A 13,844-nucleotide genomic window follows, 5' to 3' on the forward strand; every position below is an offset into this window, starting at 1 on the left:
ATTTGGATTGTTTTTGTTTTGTTCTAAGGAGTTGGGGAATGCTTTTCTCTCAAGATGATCAGGTGAAACACAATGAGCTTATTCTGCAATTTAGAGAGCATTTCTGGTTTTAAGAAGCACAAGGAGAGACTAATTGAAGAATAAATGACAACTGGGAATCCTTTTCTGAGGTGTCTTATCTTGTGAGCTTCATATGCACAGTCCTGAAGACATATAACAGTCATGCCAGAGATCAAGAAAGGGCTTTTCTATAGCTGGATCTTTATCCATGTAAGGCTATATAGATAATTTGTGGACATTTTAAATTGTTTCCAAAAGTTACATCAGAATCCATGATACAGGACTGCTGTATGGCTAGCTGGGCAATCCAGCTTGGTTTGGATATGGGTAACAGAACACACAGAATTACAGTGATTTTGTAATTGAAGTAGTGATCAAAAGAATAGTCTGTCTGGCTATCAGAAAGCCTTTATCTGAAAGGAAGTATTGAATCCTCTTGACTAGCTGAAGACGATAAAAGGCAGCTTAGACCAGTGTTCTTGCTCTGGAGCTACAAAGGCCTAAGTTTTTTTTTTTCTTTCTTTTTTTTTTTTCCTCAATAGTGTTACTTTCATTTTCTTTGAACTCTGACCAACTATGCTTCTGTAAGGGCTCTACAGAGCAGCATGTATAGACTGGAGGCTTCAAAATCTAAGTACAGCAAGCAGGTTATATTAAGTGTGTATTTGTATGTGGTTTCATTGAAGCTTCACATATGGAGTGTTGGGTATAAAAGAATGTTTCTGTATTCATTTCCATGTTTTGGTGGTTTTTTTTGCTCTTCTGATAGTGATGATTAATGCATGGCTCGTGTCTTGTGGAGGTGGTTCAGTAGCTCACCTAGACTGATGCTACTAGTGGAGGAGCCACAAGAGCTGTATTTTGTCTAGTTGGCCATTATTTTTTTGAGATTCTTCTGTTTTTTCACATAATGTTCTTTATTATTATTTCTAACACAGGTGGATATGATATTATAAAGTTATTGATAACATGGCTAGCTTTTTTTTTTTTTTAATTTTTATGCTCTGATACCTGGACCTTGTCTTTAATGAAAAAAATAACTCATGCTTTCACCTTTGTTTGCTTTGTTGCCTTTTCTGTTTTATACTTTCTCATCCTATCTACAAAATGTAAGTTTCACTCCAAATGTTCTTTAAAACAAGACAAGAAACAAGAAACATGGATCAGGCTGCTTAAATACCAGTGCAGTAGCAATAGCTCTATTATACTAAGTTCAAGCCACAACACTCATTTTGCTAGCAATGGCAAAAAGCCTAGCTTGGGGGCATCCATAATTTACATCCTCCACATTATAATAATAAAAAAATCATTCTTTCTTAATGTAAACATTGCATTTATCACAACAAACAAGCTTAACACTGACCCCAAATAAATATTATTTCATTGATATGCTAAAAATAAGAACACAGCATTAGATGGTATTTAAAATGAAATCAGAGATTTATTCTAGTAAAACAGTTAAGCACATACTGAAATACTTCAGTCGTCCTGTACACTTTTATATGATTAATTACTTCTTAAAATTAAGCCGGCGCTTAAGTGCTTGCTGGATGTGGGCCATCAAAATTTTGTACGCAAAGTCAGAGCATGGTTGACTTATAAAACTTTTACCGTGTAGGAATTATGCCGATATATTGCACAAGGATGAAGAAATAGCAAATAATTTTTTTTTTCCAGCTATTTTTTTTTTCTCCTCGTTTGACTAATGTTCCCGTTTGGAAATATTTCACCGCTTAGATACTGAAAGCACGATAACTGAGCTATGCCCCTTGGGAGGGTTAGGATTATTGTAATGAAATCGGCAAGACTTTCTACTTGATGAGAATTTATTTGTTTATTAGATGGGCGGCGTGAGATTTACGATGCTCCGAACCGTTCATTTCCTTGCCTTTAAATGTTTGGGTTTTGTAAATGGTGTGAGAGAGCGTTACATTATTGTCACTTAGCAACCCTAATAGGTTTTTGAAGCAAAGTAGTAGCGCCGGTGGTGAGCCTCCCATGCATCCGCAGGGTGGGAAAGAAGAGGAACCCCTCTGTGGGGAGCCACCGGGAGGGCTCCTGGCCAGCCAGTGCCAGGGTCTCTCGAGGTCTCTTTGTGCTGAAGGAAGCTGGCCGTGCCGTTGGTGTCGTTTTGCACTTCTGGCATCGTTCCGTGCTGCGAAGATCTGCCGAGGTCTTTCGTGCCTGTGGAGATTTAAGTGGATCTAAAGGGCTGTCATGCTGCTCTGGTCAGTTATGTCCCGTTGTGTGGTTGCTTAAATTTAGCAACTCAGTTTGGCTGTCTTCAGTTTGACAGCTGGTAGTCCTGATAGCTGCTGTAAATGCTCAGGAGCAAGAGGGAGGTCAGCGTCTTCCCAGCTCTTGGTGGGAAGGGTGGCTTTCTCTGGTGGAAGCAGCCAAGGACGTCAGCGTGGCTCGCCAGCGGTCCCGGCTGCCCATCAGGCAGACCTCTTCCCTCCCAGTCCACGCTTTGCGTTGATCGTGAGGACAGGCACATACTTCTGTGTTTGTTTTAATGCTCCCATAGAGACATCTCGCTGCTTGATCTGTCTCTTCTTCCCTTCCTGCTGCTGTCACTGTTTCTTCAGGAACTAACTGCAGCTGAGGAAGGGTGGCTTCCCTGCAGCCTGTGACACTGCGAGGCTTCTCCCAGTCATCCCCATGAAGACAGGAGCTGCCAAAACCTCAAAAGTTTGCTGGGCATGGAGTCTCACAGAAGCTGCAGATATATGAGGTTGCTCCTTTGGATCATTTCACTCCACGCTGCCTGCTTCAGGGGTCCTGATCTGTCTTGGGAGCAGACGGTTCACTGTTATAACTGGATAACTGCACCCTTTTTGCTGATTTTTCAGCTGCTATTGCCATTTTTGCCTGATATTGTGGGGAGCTTCATGAGTTACTGTATTGACAAACATTGACTGGCCTCTGTCTCAGCCTTCTGTTCGAGTCAAAGTGAAAAAAGAGAGTGAAAAGGGTAAAAGAGATTGTGGTGAGTCAAGGATCCCATCACTGAAAGAATATGATGTAGTTCTTGGTGTGTACACTAATTCCTTCTATTGGATGTTAACTGGATGTATTTATAAGGCATGGATTCTGCCTGGGAAGAATTCTGAGAGGGTGCAGACCTGTGGTGGGGAGCTAGGAAAACTGACTTACTTGGGTTTGAGATGAAGAGCAAATGTTTCTGATTAAACCAGAGCTTTTAAGGAAATAAAAAAAATATATTTTTATCATTTACACAGCTTCTCATTAAAAGCAAAATAAACAGGAATACCCTTCAGAGCTTTGAAGCCCAAAGTCCTATCTGATGTTGTTAAACTTGATTTTCTTCCCCCGAGTGAGTTAACCTGTCTGAGCAAACTTTGCACGTAATCTGGAAGTTTGCATTATATGGGGGGGGAGGAAACCATTTCAGAGAGCTTTCTTATGTAGCTCAGTTAACTGCAACTTGAGGGTGTTTTTTTTTTGGTGTGTATCGTTTGTTTTGTATTTGTTTTTTGTTATAATGAATGAACTATGAATGAATCCTGGGCTAATACACGTATTTCTGTGCAGCTTCGTGCCTGCTTCTGGAAAAGCAGGGACTTTTACCTGTACTGAGTCCACTGCTTCACTTCTTTTCGAGAGAATAATTTGAACAATGTGCCTCAAAACTCAGTGCAGGCAAGGTAAAATTTACACCTGGGACACTTCACTGCTTAGGCCAGTAGTCTCCAAGCTACCCTGATCCACTGGCAAATAAGGTTTCAAAAACGCAAAAGCGGTTAAACAAATTAGGGCTGGTGCTTCTATCCTGTCTACTAGATGGCAAGCTTCCTCCCTTGCCCCGCTTGCTAATTTTATAAAATAGATGAAAGAGAAGTACTCAGGGCTTCAGAGGGCTGTCAGGTTTCTGTCTGTGTCCCTGATGCTGCACTGAAAAACTGTGTTCTGCTGCTTCCTCAGCATTTCAAAGGAAAAGGAGATATTAATAAGTACAGAACTTCTGATGGGCTCTTGTCAAAAGGAAGCTATTAAATGTGCTGGCAATGTCAAGCTGCACGTAAAAAACCCCATTGGTACTTTTGCATATTATCTCATGTTACCTGGTGCTACCAGGTAAATGTGACTGCAGTGAATAGCTGTGGTTTTTGAAAGAATACCTAATCTTTATTTCAGTTTCTTTAACCTTTGCATAGTCCTGATTATACGTACACTTCAGGAGATCTTAATTCTTGCATAAAGAAACCAGTAGTTCTGTGCATGTGTGTATGACTACATACCAATATATATTTTTTTTCCTTTTTGCTTACACCATTTAGGGAAAAAGCAACTCAGTTTTTCACTTGGTTGGTGCCTCCACCGTCAAGGAGGAGATAAAAGGAGTTAACATCATAGGTTCTGCTCTTTCCCCACCCTTCCTCAGCAGTTTTACAAAGGGCTGCTATTTCAAATTACCCTTTGAGCCCGTGATAAACCTGTGTCGCTGGGAGGCTGTCTCACAGCAAGGAGTTGGAAATGACCGGGAAATTTTCTATTTTTCTATTTGAGTAATAAAATAAAGGATGATTATACCTTTTCTTTGAAATATAGACTAAGGTTATTTATAGCTAATCCACAGTTTAAATTACTGTGTGTAGGTGTGAGAGGTTATAGAGAGGGGCTTGTTGTAGGGAAAAAATATTTATGGGGTTGATACAGAATCATAATAATTATTTGGGCTGGAAAGGACTTCTGGACTCCCAAACCCATGCTTAAAGGAGAGACATTTTCAAAACAACATTAGGTTGCTCAGAGTCATTCTTTGCAAATAATGTCTTACAGATCACTAAAATGTGGTTCCTGATATGTTTTAAATGAGGTATCCTCTGTCTCCTTACACACAAGTGTCAAGGATAACTTGTATCTGCTAAGGAGGATGTGTCAGTACTTAAAGGCTTGTTTAAATACCTCCAGAGGCAAAAAATAAAATTACTTCTTTTCAAAGCTACAACTTTAAGAAAGGTCATAGAAGGTAAAAGTGGCTTTGCTTCCCTCCCATACTTTCTAACATAAAATAGGAGTGAAACAGTGGGTTTTCTGTCTATTCAGCAGAGTGCAAGTGTACACTTACTGTACCTAATTAGGAGTATTTTAAATAACTTTGTTTGCATTACAGATAAAGCTATGTGAATGCAGATCAATGGTATGAAGCCATGTCACTTCTAAAACCTTTCTCATTTTTCTAAATCTCCCTGGACAGATTTCTGTCTACAGTAGCACTGGTTGATTTGCCATAAGACTGTATGCTGCTTTAGTTAAAATTTTAAGACTACAATTTAAGATCCAGTCAGAGGAGCTGAGAACTAAACTCCTTTTTGGCAAGAGGAAACTACAAAATCTTAAGTTATTTCCATATTTTCTGTCTTTTTTTTTTTTTCTTTTACTCTTTTCTTTTTTTTTGGCATTCTGTATGACCTAGGGTTTGACCAAGACGCAGAAAAATGCCACGGAGAGTGTCTGGATAGCGCTGCACCATCTTCACAGTTCCTCCCGCATCGCTGGGTCTCATCAGCAGAGGTGATCCTGCACCTCTTGCGAGTGCTGAGGGGTGACTCACATGTCATGAGTGTGGTACAGAATAGCACATCCATCTAAATGCAGCAAAGAAATAATTGGCACAGGAAATGTTGAAAGTAGGCTTCTTGGCCCTTCATGTCCATGATATACTTTTAGTGTTTTCCCTCTGAAAAATACTTTGTCGTCAATGTGATTATAATACTTTTCAAGCTATGCAGTTTATTTGAAAGGCTGTCTGTCTTCTCTTTGAGCCCAAACTTGATCTTCCCTTTTACTTGACCTTGAACCTCTTAAACTTTGTGGGTCTTGAGTTGTTGCTAATACCACTAATCGGTTTTACTACAGCATATGGCTATGGAGAAATACTGATTCCAGCTCTTCTTCCCAAGGTGCTAAGCAATACTGAACTTGTGATTCATTATGTGCACAGAGTTTTGTAGTGTACAAAAAAAAAAAGGGTTTTCTGTGTTTTTCTTTCATTGGAGAGGTATGTAATATAATTTATAGAAAAAGAAATGTTTAAAACAAAATTAATATGTAATATCCATAGGAAAAAATAGTTGTAGGTCATGCTGAATTTTTCTTGAAACATTTGATCAATGATTAAAACCTAAGAATATGTGCAAGTCTGTAGTACTGCTGTCTTAAAAACACTTGTAATAGAACTTACAGGTGGATACATGGTGTACCAACTTATTATTCATCCGATAGGTATAAAGAAGGAAAAATGTTCTGGCACTTCTACCATTTCTAACATTTAATGGTTGCTTTTGTTTTAATTGCAAAATTACCTGATTTTTAGGTGGAAAGGTAGAAAATCACTAGCAGTATCTTGTTAAGTGGTATAATAGACTGAATTGTTCTTTCCTTTACAGCCTCCTAAATTTGACAGAATCTACACTTAATTTTTACCCTAGGGAATGGAGCTTACAGTGAGACTTTCTATACATGCTATGTGAGAATTGCTTATTCTCTTCTATATTTCAGCACTGCGTATAGCTTGGTTATTCCCATCTTTGCAGATGTTTCTTTCAGGTTTAAAATTTGGGAAAAGCAGTGTCAGGCGTGAAGCCTGAAGTTCAGGCAGTTCCCTGACAAAGTTCAGAGTAGTGCCTATTATAGAAGCACTGTTTATATTGTTCCAGTTAAGAACATCATAGCATGTCTATTACAACTATCTCCTTTTATATGTCGGCTATAAAACCTAATTCTAAACTGAAACAAGAATGTAGTCTTGGTGTTTTATTGCTTGGAGTTAATATACAGTGAAAGCCCATTTGAGAGTATTCAAGAGTAAATGCTGCTCCTCATTACAGTCTCTCTTGGCAACCTGGGCTGGGTTCATTGCACACAGGCAAGCAGCTGTCTGAGCATTGGTGGGAGGTTTTTGTCGTCTTTGTTATTTTCACAAGTTGCATAGAGAAGAGTACAATTTGAAATGTCAGCATCCTGGGATTTCGACAATGGGAATGGATATGCTTAGTGTTCCTAAAAGCTTCCGTGGAAAAGTGAAGAATGGAGAGGGCAGCCAGCACATTTCGTCAGTGCAATTTAAATGTAACGTGTGGGACAGCTTCCTTCTGAAGCAAGATCAAAGCGTAGGTAGAGGATTGTGTGCAAACAGCAAAATAACTTGGGAAGAGCTTTTTGGGCAGTGTCTTGGAGACTTGGAACTGCATGTCACAGTAAAAAGCTTAACTTGACTGTCTCTTTCAGTGACCTGAAAGTTTTTTTTTTTTTTTTCCCCACCTGGACTTGGGCATAAATTTGCCAATGAATCTATTTATTTATTTATTTTAATCAGCTTTTAGGGCATCTTCACTGTCATCATGGCCAACAGAAGCTCAAGTGAAAGCCCAGTGTAGAAAGGTGTGGGCAGTGCATCAGCAAGGAGGGTGTAGTACTTCATCCACTCAAACCCGATGTAAAGAAATATGGAGTAACACTGGAGTAGGAGTGACTGTGTGTGATTTAGTGCTTTGTGCACTATGCTCAGTACCCACCTTACCTTCTGTGTTCATAGTAAGCAGATCACACCGAGGACATTTATAGCAAACAAGAAACAGGATTTAAGTGCCTCTAGGTTGTGCTCGCTGATGCATGCAAGCCCCTAAAAGTACTGTAGGGCAGCTTGGTCGGTAAGGTGATCTGTGGGTCTTACATCTGTAGCACCGTGTCAGCTATTGCCTGACCTAATGGCTTCGTAACAGCTTTTCTCCCAGAAGCTAGTGTACGTGACTGGTTGATGCTTATGGGACAAGCTTAATTCTGTGGGTGGATCTTAAAAGGGAAGATGTTGCCTGGAGGGCAGCATTCAGCCTATGAAAGTGCTCATTATTTTTCCACAATCTGTAGCTCCTGAGGCACTCTATTCTTTGTTTGCCTTACTTCTCCTCAGGTGGGTTCCTATCCATGAATTTGTGATGCCGTTTCGCTTAAGAGTGTGTTTTTAATTGCTGTTATCAGAGCCCAAATAGTAAAACATGACTGCCTGTCTTCTTAGAAACCCAGCTAACCCATTCCTTCTTTGAGGAGTGAAATGTTGATTTTCTCAGTCTTTTCTGTCTTCTGAGGATGAGAACCTATTTTAATTTGAGGATAGTTTTTTCCCTGATTGTCTGCTAGACAAATGTGGAAGGTGGCGTAGGCTAGTGGGATCAAAGGGCTGGGATGTGGAAGCAGGTTCTGGAAGCCCTTCTGTAATTATGAAGTTTTCATTTTTCAAGCCTCGTGTGTTCTGAAACATGTGTTTCCCTGCTGTAATTATCTGTGTGGCTGATGACTGTACTTATGACACGAGATTATATTTAAAGCTTATCTGCCAAACCAGAAAGGCTAGATTCTGCCCCCCTCCCTCCGTGAGTGAATGAGTGAATTTCTGAGGAGAAAGTTACAACTCCTAAGCTGAGACAGATACTACAGGATTTGTTGAACAATTGTTCAAAAAGCCTTTTAATTTTTTCTTTAGTTGAACTGTGTACCACTTAGCTGTTATGTCGCATGTCTGTGAGGCCTGTTGATTGCCCTCGTGGGGAGTGGGAATGGCCATGAATGAGCTGTTACATGAAACTTATTTTTTTGTTCTTGTGTTTTTTCTTTTCTAAAACAACTGGATGAGTTCAAAGGATTTACGTGTATCAGTGGACACTGGGGCAGGGTATTGGGCCATGGTGATCATCAGATATGGGAGACCAACGGTCAACAGCTATATTCTTGGCTGAGGTACAAGCAATTACTTGTTGTGAAAGCAGCCATGTAGGAATCTGTGCTAAAGCAGGATCCATGCACTGCCTATCCACATGTCAAACACAGGAGACCCCTTGAATGGTGGTAAAACAGTCAAAGCTTCGGTGTGTAGTTGTATGTTATGAGCTTCATTTTTTTAGTGTGCACTTCAGAGCTACTTTTACATGAAAAAAAATGTGCCTCTTCATATTATGTGTTTCTTTCTCTCTTTTTCCCTCTTTTTTTTTTTTTTTTTTTGTATCAGCTTTATTTTCAGCTGGTATACTGAGGACCCACCTACCTGGAAGACAGCGGTGCTGTACAGAGGCGCCCTAGCTGGCCCCAAGTGAACTTGCTTGCCTTCTGGATCCAGCGTAGCCATGTTGTGCTCTGTTCCCAAAGGAGCTAATTAGCTGGGGTGTTACATCATGCTACAGCGGTTATCTTGCTTCCAGTTCCAATGTACTTCATTTAGCGATAGCTCACATATCTCTGCAAAACACTGCATTGTATTGTTCAGGCCTGTCCCAAAATACGAGGAGAGATTTATAGCAGGGTACTCAATCCTACTTCCTTATTTCTTCACTCTTTGTACAGTGGTGAATGAGCTCCTCAGACTGGGATGATTTCTTCCATGCTGCTGAAGGGAGCAATTCTTTTCTCTTTTGTCTTCGTGTGGCTCACCACTGCACTCACCTTTCCCCATCTAGAACAGCCCTCGCTGCTTCACCTACTCAAGGTAACAATAGCTGTAGGAGCAGCCTGCTTTGGTTCTCTGTGGGCTTATTTAGAAGCGTGATATTTGAAGGATTGTGTGAGGAGGGAAGGGGAGTTGTATGATTCCTCTTTCTGAGGAGAGGAAAATCCAAAATCTTGCCCGTTCTCTGCAGGGCTGTCATTTGATTTTTTCCTCACCTGAATGGTGCAACTCCAGGAGCATCTCGTTAACTGCCTTACTTCACTTCAGGTGAACAACCTAGGTCAGTGGATGTGGAAAATGGTACAAGTAAGAGCTGTCTCATGTTTTCAACCCCTTAGGTTTTTGTTGTCAGCAAAGAGTTACATAAAGCTGAAGCAGAAAGAGATTGGAACTGCCCTAGTCCAAATAAAAATGCCTACACTATGAGATGGTCTAATCAAGATCAGAGCTTCCCTGTTTCAAAATTTTCCAATTTGTGTTTGTTGCTTTCTTTATTTGTTTTTGTTTTTTTTTTTTTTAATCGCCCATTGACCTAAGAAATATAGTTATTGTAGTTAACAATACTGTTATAACACACATTGACAAAATCCAGATAACTCAAAGTTGGGCTGACACTTGATCCTTTACTCATACTATTGTTCCATAATATTTTTTCCTCCATGACATCATGAGCTATGAAAGTGCCAACATTTTTTTTTCAAGCTGCCTAGCCTTTTCTTCCTTCATGGCATAACCTTTATGCTTAAAAATAACTTCTTTTGCTTTGTATTTAGTGCATATTTTGAGAGGAAACTGCTTGCCACGTGAGAATGTTTAACATCTGCGGTGGTTTTACCACCATATATTCAAAGCAGTTGGCACATGCATTTATCTGCAGGGGTACAATGACATTTTTCTCAGCAGCTGTATCCATGACAACAACTGGGAATGTCCATGCCTCCTCTTTAGTTTTCAGAAGAATATGAGTTCTTACCTTCCTAATGAAATGCCTGCAGGAAAAAGCTGTGCAATTTTAATCAGGCTGGATTCCCTTCAGCCATTAAATAATGGCCTCTTCCAAGTGCTTTAGTATCAGGAAGTATCAAAAGAACAAAACTAAAATGTGTGTATCCACATGCATTGGGAGAAGAGTGAGCCTCTGTTTCACCTGCTACAACGCAGTATGAATTATGATGGTAAAAATGAAGGTACTTTGGAAATTCACTTTATTTTCAGTGTGTACAAAGTGTGTAATTTAAACACTTAAGTTCAGAGCTGTAAGGAATAGTGTATCATTATGAAATTCATTTCTGTTACACAACAGAACTGTTTTCCATGTGTGCAGAAAGATGGAAGTTAATCCTGGGTAGTGGGCAGTCAGTCCGTCTTCAGTCGTAGTGAATGGTACAGTAAGTGGCACAGAAGTAGTAGATCAGGCAGCTCTTTAAGAGCACTCAGCATCCAGCAGATCCAAAGTGACTTATTTACATGCCTAAATGGGTGTTGTTAATGCTGACTGTTCTTGAAAATCTGATGGTGGTTAAAGTGGTCTCTTATCATGAATGGAGCTGAAGTAGGAGAATAAAACAAAGGGCACGGGTAACTTTGTTTTCTCTTAAACAGAAATCTGAATTCGAGGATGAGGCTAATCAACCTGCTAATACATAGGTTGCGAAAACCCAGCAGTTTCATAGGAGCTGAGGTTTTGATTGCTGTGAAGATGAAGGTATGAGGCTTGCTGCTTTGGGAGGTTTAACATCCATGTTAATGCCTCTTCTGCATGCTTTCTACTCTGTTCTCATGAGCGGTTTCTGGACCTTCAAGAAGATCCAGCCATACCTCATTCTAGGTTTTCAAGTTGTTCATTGCTTTAGGAAACAAGAAACACTGACCATGACAGATGGTAGAAGTATTTAAATTGATTTATTCATAGTTAACTGTACAAATGTTGTATAGATTTTATTCAGGAGAATGTGAGTGTGGGAAGTGGGGTAAAAGACAGCTTTCTTCTATTTTCTGCCTCCTGCTGTCTGGAAAGGAGAAGGGAGGAGGGAAGGGTACTTTGCACCTTCAGCTTTTGGGAATTTGCAGAACAGGGGAGCTGCAGAAATGGTGGAAGGAGATAAATGCAGAGAGTTTTTAGAAGCCCGGAGCATACTCAGTTGAGGAAAGCACTGAGAACTGCTGGTCGCTGGTCTACAAAGAAGAGTTCAAAGATGGGGCTTGGCTTCTGAGGCTATGGGTAGTAAGGGAGAGGTTTGTGGGCAGTTCTTAAATATTTCACCTGGCAGTTCTGAATCTTCTCTACTGATAGTATAGTGATATAGTTCATTAATTATATGGTACAATGTAGTGTTAGTTTCAGGGCTTGGAGTTGTTTGTTGTCTTTTGCTAAGCGTACCTCAAGGGAAGGAGGGCGGAGACTGGCTGGCTGATGGTTCTTCTGCCACACCACCCAACCTCAATTTATAACTGTAAAGGCTTGGATGAAAAGCCTCACAATTTCCAGGCAAAGGGAAGCAGCTGTAACAAACTCGTGAGTTCCGAGGGACCACTTGGATCTGCTTCTAGAGAGAAATGTGTTCTCCAAAAGAGAATAACATATCTGGAGAGGCTGTTAAAAAGTCATTATGTGGACGAACCGTCTGTCTTCCCCTCAGCGCAGGGACAGGCCTAGCTCGTCTCATGATTTGTGGAAGAAGCTAAAGGCAGGACAAAAACCCGCTGAAGGGGGGAGTTTTGGCATGTAATAAACAGAAGTCCCCTTTGCCTCTGAGCTGCTGCACAGAAGAGAGATTAAAAGTCCTTTTGCTGGGAAGGGTGTCAGGACAGTTTCTGTTTTGTTCTGAGCTCTTGGTGAAAGACCTTAGGACGTTTGCCTTGGGGATTCAAATCCTGAAGCTTTCATCATGGGTCGGGAACAGCTTCTCTTGGGTTTAGTGCATGAAGTAAATGGGAGTGCTTGTTCTTGTCAAAATGCAAGCAAAGGTTAAATACTATGCAAACTCTGGGAAGTTACTGTAGAGGATGAGAATATGGCCCTTTTATCCATTCAGGAAGCGTGGAAAGCTTTAGCAACCAATTTTAGAAAGATCACATCTATTATATGACTGTAACTACATCTAAGAGAACTTAGATTTTGCAAACAAACCTTGGTAGGACTAAACATTTTATTTTACCAGAGTAGGGACTCGCCATCCTTTTTGCAAGCTTATTTGCAGTTTCCGAAGCAGTTCTTTACTGTGAGGGTTGTGAAATGTCGGCAGTCCTGGTTACACATCCACAGGCACCTGCCTCCTCTGACCGCTGCCTGGCACGCACGTGCTTGGCTAGAAGAGGATGTACAGAAAACATCGGTGAGTAGATCCGTGCTCAAGAAGGTGATCCCAGAGAGCGACCTTTGGATACAGCTGGTTCACTGGGTTTACGCGTAAGGTTTCTCTCTATTTGCTGGCTATGGGTGGCACGGCTGGAGGGGTCACCTTCCCGTGTCCCCCCCCAGGGTGAATTGATGGGCAGCACCTGCCGCAGTGAGTCAGCAGGGCTCGGCTGGCATCTGCTGCGGCGGTCCCGCACCTGTTAATAGCATCTGTCAGCCAACCTTCAACAGTGTCAAAAAATAATGATTCCAGGAGCAGCAGCCCACTCCACAATTGTTTTATTGCTGTGTCTTGCATCGTGCCCTCCTCCCCTTGCGGAGTTGTTGGGAGCACTGTGCTTGCTTCTATTTCACAGCTTTTTTCTATTTCTTTTTTCCTTTTTTTTTCTCCAGTTTTAAATTTGTTACATCATCTCATTGCGAGTGATGTTTGGTTTATGCTGAATGCATACCTGATGTAACTACTCATTTGAGTACTTGGTCTCTATGCCAATAAACAATATACCTTGGCAGTGCTGAGCATTTTTTTCCAGTGAACATGTCAATGGTTGCGGAGACTGGATGGAAATAAAAACTCATCTATGATCTCAAAATAAGATGCACATTTTTGACAGCTGCACCACACTTATTTTTTACACTTTGTAGTTTTGTAGTGTCCAACAATTTTATCAAAGCCAGTTTTCTCTTAAGTTTTCTCAGAAAAAAAATGATATGCAGCCATAATATAGCAGTTCAATGAATTTCTTTTTAAACCTTAGTATTAGTTTTGGTGAATCAATTTATCAATAGAACAGGCTATTTCACTCAAAAGATCTAAAAGAGGGATAATTAGCTCTGTTGCTGATTCTGTCTGTCTGTCTTTTGTCTGATGGAGTCTGGAAGCAACTTAATAGAATATAAAGTATTTAAAATTTCATTATCTAAAATTGCTTGCCTTAATTCCATTCACTTTACATGTTGCAA

The 13,844-nt window shown here is 40.5% G+C and overlaps 1 protein-coding gene across 1 annotated transcript in view; it reads left to right on the forward strand.

Moving 5' to 3' along the window:
• The window catches only part of DGKH (diacylglycerol kinase eta), a 172,615-nt gene that overhangs the window by 8,473 nt on the left and 150,298 nt on the right, over positions 1 to 13,844 (forward strand).

Source organism: Anser anser, assembly GCF_964211835.1.
Source record: "Anser anser genome assembly, chromosome: 1".
Classification (NCBI taxonomy): Eukaryota; Metazoa; Chordata; class Aves; order Anseriformes; family Anatidae; genus Anser; species Anser anser.